Here is a 4,730-nt window from a genome sequence, read left to right on the forward strand (position 1 = left end):
ATAAACAAATAAATAGATTAAAGAACTGGGGTCAAACCTGGTCTCCACTATTCCCCTCTCCTGACACATTCCTCACCCTCGTCCCTGCTAGAAACTGTCTTTGGAGTCTGACAGCCTGATAGGAAAAGTTCTAGGAGGGTAGGCATTTGGCACTGTGATGTCCCTAAGCTGGTGGGAATTCAAGGCTAGGATTCCAGTTTCTGGCAAGGACTGGGATGAACAATATGGGGACCACTGTCCACTTCTTTGGACATGTGATCACCAATTGCTTCTGCTTCTGCTGTCAGGCTGGGCAGCTGCCACATTCAATAAACATTTCAGCCTTGTTCCTTCTAAAGACCATTTTAAAATATAACGGATGCACCGAAATACTCTTTTTAAAAATTACACCTAATAAAATAATTTTATTTTTAATTTTTTAAATTTAAGTATTGTTGATTTACAGTATTAGTTTCAGATATACAACATAGTGATTCAATATTTTTATAGATTATACTCCATCTAGCATTATTATAAAATATTGGCTATATTCCTTGTGCTGTATAATATATCCTTGTTGCTTATTTACTTTATACATAGTAGTTTGGACCTCTTAATCCCCTACCCCTATCTTGCCTCTTCCCTGCCCCTCCCCACTGGTAATTCCCCGCCCCTCCCCACTGGTAACCACTAGTTTGTTCTCTATATCTGGATACACCAGAACATTCTTAAATAGAAAGCCTTAGTTTCTTTTTTTTTTTTTTTTCACGGCTTGCGCGATCTTAGTTCCCTGACCAGGGATTGAACCCGGGACCATGGTAGTGAGAACACGGAGTCCTAACCACTGGACCACCAGGGAAGTCCCAAGCCTTAGTTTCTTGATTCCTGATCCCAAAACCACTCTCACTGAGGCTGGGAATGCTTGATGTAGCCCTTGTCCTCGGCCACCCTGGCCTGGGTAAAACAAGGAGTAGGGTTTCATGGTGCTTGTGGTGTGTCCTGGCCCAGGACTGCAGGAATGGATTCCTCTGCAGAGCCTTGGCACCTTGTGGCCAGCAGTAGGTAGGCTGGCACTATTTATTTATTTGGACTCTGCATACACATCTGAAATGCAACAATCTACCAGCAGATGGCGATGAGGAGGGAAGAAAACAAATCCCAGGACTTCTTCCTTCCTCCTGGGCTTTATTCAATGAAAACTAAACATCTGAGTAATGATGGCTTTGCCCACCGAGTAGAAGGAAAGGCTGGGAGGGCAGGGGAGCCTTCTGCCTAGTACTAAGGTATATTTTTCTCAGCATGACTAGGATGTGGGTATGGATCAGGGGAGAAGCACCCTACATTCTGAAATGACTTAGAGGTTTTCTGGATATGACTTGCTGAAAATGAAAGATTTACTGATATGTTAAAGAACTGCTGTGAACATTTCCAAAGCTCAAGTCCATGCATGTGTCCAGTTGTGGGAGTAAGAAAAAAGGCTGGAAAACTGGAATGTTCATGGGTTCTTTTCCTATACCTTTCCTGGCCAGCCTGATGCTGTCTCGTGTACAGTACCCATGAATGTAAAATGCATGGCTTGGGCTTCCCCGGTGGCGCAGCGGTTAAAAATCCACCTGCCAATGCACGGTACACGGGTTCGAACCCTGGTCTGGGAAGATCCCACATCCTGTGGAGCAACTAAGTCCATGCGCCACAACTACTGAGCCTGTGCTCTAGAGCCCGTGAGCCACAACTACTGAGCCCACGAGCCACAACTACTGAAGCCTGCGTGCCTAGAACCCGTGCTCCACAACAAGAGAAGCCACCGCAATGAGAAGCCCGCGCACAGCAACGAAGACCCAATGCAGCCAAAAACAATAAATGAAAATAAGATAAGTAAATTTAAAAAAATAAAACATTAAAAATAAATTATTTCCTCACCACCTGGCCACTTTCCAACAACTACCAGGAATGAAAGACTTCTGGTTTCTGTGGATCCTAGAAGATATTTGTGAAAACTAACTCCATTAGTGCAAGCCCCTTAATTGTCCTAGAGGAAGGGTGTCCACTCTGAACTGGGGCCTTGGCAGGGGAAGGGGCAGGCCAAGGAGAAGTAGGGCAAGAGTCAGGAGTCTGGGAACAGGTTAGCTGCGTCCTCTGCTCTGGGTTGAAACCATGTTGCAATTTTCATCTGAGGCTCAGAGTCCTCTTCCAGGATCCCTGGTTATTAATAGAATTCCTTTCTTTGTGGTTTTATGACTTTTTTGTTGGCTGTCAGCTGGGGGTCGCTCTCAGGTTCTAGAGGCTGCCCACAGTTCCTTGCCAAGTGGTCTCCATATTTTTTTAAAAAGAGAGAAATTAAAAAGGCTTGGATAGTGATGGGAAGTCCGGAATGGCAGGGTGAGGACGTCCATAAACCTGCTCCCCCATAAAAGCAAAGAAACGCCGGCAGAAATTGTCAGTATCCGCCTGTTCAGAACTCTGGAAATTAACCAAAGGCTTGCAACACTCTGAGATGCTTTTATCCAAGCAAAACTGCTGAATCTCATAAGAACAGTGAGAACAGCAGGCTTTATGGCTTTTTAACTTGGACTATTCCCATCCCCTTCTCCCCAGCTTCACGGGACCCTTAAAATCCAGCAGCCTCAACCATCAACCTGAAAAATGAACCCAAAAAAGCCCAAATGGAAACAGCCCAAATGTCCTTCCATTAATAGTGATTATCTATGACTAGGGAGTGAGATTTGAGAGACTTTTGCTTTTTTACTTTATAGCACTTCTATACAATTAAATTGTTATAAGTGTGCTACTTTAAAAATAAACAACAGTAATAAAGATAAAACAGAGGAAGAGAGGGCTCCTAAAAATGCTGTAATGATTAAGGAATGGTAGATGGAAATGGTACAGAACTCTTCATGGCTCTTTCTAAATTAAAACCTATATAAAACATTGACGTTCTTTTTATTTGATGTGCCATCTTTAACATTTCATTTTAGTGAAAGCCAAAAAAATGTTTCTAAGAGCTTTTATAGACACAGATTTGACTTTCGGTTCCTGATTCTACTTTCCCTGTAAGGTTCTAAGTTCATCAACTGTAAATTCTCTTACCATGATGGTTTTCAGGGACATAACCATAGCAAGTGGGGAGAGACTATGGTCAAGGACTTTATCTGGCAAGCTTACTTTACTACTCTGCAAAAATAACTGTGCGTTACCTCGGCTATAATCTTAAAAGCTAACCAAAAGCAGTTATAAGCAGCTTTTTGTTCCCAATGTTAAAGTCCCTCCTGGAGACTGAAACTATTTTTGACAGTCAGTGCAGGATAATGTATCCCGCGCCCAAGAGGTACATTAATTAGCAGGAAGACTTCGGGTAGCCACCTACTGTGATGACATCCCTACGGTTCTCTAGGCGGCCATCCGTGTGAATGAGCCTAGGAAGAAAACCTGCCACGGAAAAAATCCCCCACCTTCCACTCCAGACACAACAATTATCCATGTTCTGTTTGACACAAGGAAGTAACCTGCAGGGTTCAAATTCTCCCCATGATTATTAGAAAGTATCTCTGCTGAAGACTAGGATGTAACCACTGTGATCGAATCTCTTACCATTACCCGTTGACCTTGGATGGGATTCAGATGGTCTTTGATGGCCCTGAAATTGTAGGTATAATTTTGTGCTAATGTGAATTTGAGAGAGTGTCTGTTGCTTTCATCAGTTTCCTAAGGTGGCCTGTGGCCAAAAGAAATATAAGATCCACTGATCTAAGGGTTTCCTGGATTGAGACTAGAAGTAACAGACTGATGAAAGGCATTCCTTCACCCCCACTTCCCCCCACCCCTCTGATTCTTCAAAGACAGCTCTGAGTCTGGGGTTATCCCTGTACCTGCAGTTTCCTTGACACTATATCCGGGCAGAGGATGGAAGCCCTGAGGGGAGGGCTGGAGGCGGGAAAACATGACAATGCCAGAATGGTATTTGCAAGCTCCTGAACTGAAAGGGTCTTCAGGGAGAAAGATCTGTCCCAGCTTTGAGAGTAGCCCCAGTCTTAGCCAGGCTGTGGAGCCTAGAGGAGAGGGAAGCTGGATGTTTCCGGATGTGAGGACCAGGCAATGAGTAATGACTGCCATGTTAAGAACCACCATAGTCCCAGTTTCTAGTGGCATCACAAGTCCAGAAATCTCAGTCCTGGGCTAACTGTGTGCCCTTGGGCAAGACCCTTAAACTTTGGAGATCGTATTTTCTTCTCTGCAGACTGTGAATTTTGGACTGACACTCACAAGCACGTATCATTTTGAGTTTCGGGTTTAAAATTTTGTTTATGTTTCCAAAACTTGGAAAAGCCTGACTTAGAAGCTAATTTGAACCAAATAAGATGTGACTAAGGTGATCACCTATATAGAGTACCTACCTGGGACCCTGAGATGCCTCACACCACACTAGAGTAGATTTTGATGTCTCAATTGCTATCTTAGAGTGTTCGGATTTGAATGAGATGCCAGGAGGAAAAGGCAGGAAGTGGAATGATGCTCTGAGCTGCAGCCAGAAAATCGCTGTCCGAAGAGGAGAACTACGTGCATTAATCCCTCTGGTGGCAGCAGAATTGATCAGAGGGAAACTAGGAGAAGATTCTCTTTGGGGGTGCAGCTTTATCACATGGATCACAAATAAACTTGGAGGGATGATTCTTAGTCAATCTATGTAGAGGATAACCATAGAGGCTTGCCTGTTCCCTCAAAGCTGAAGGCTATATCTGTGGAGCATTAAACTT

Source organism: Balaenoptera borealis (assembly GCF_965194805.1).
Source record: "Balaenoptera borealis genome assembly, chromosome: X".
NCBI lineage: Eukaryota > Metazoa > Chordata > Mammalia > Artiodactyla > Balaenopteridae > Balaenoptera > Balaenoptera borealis.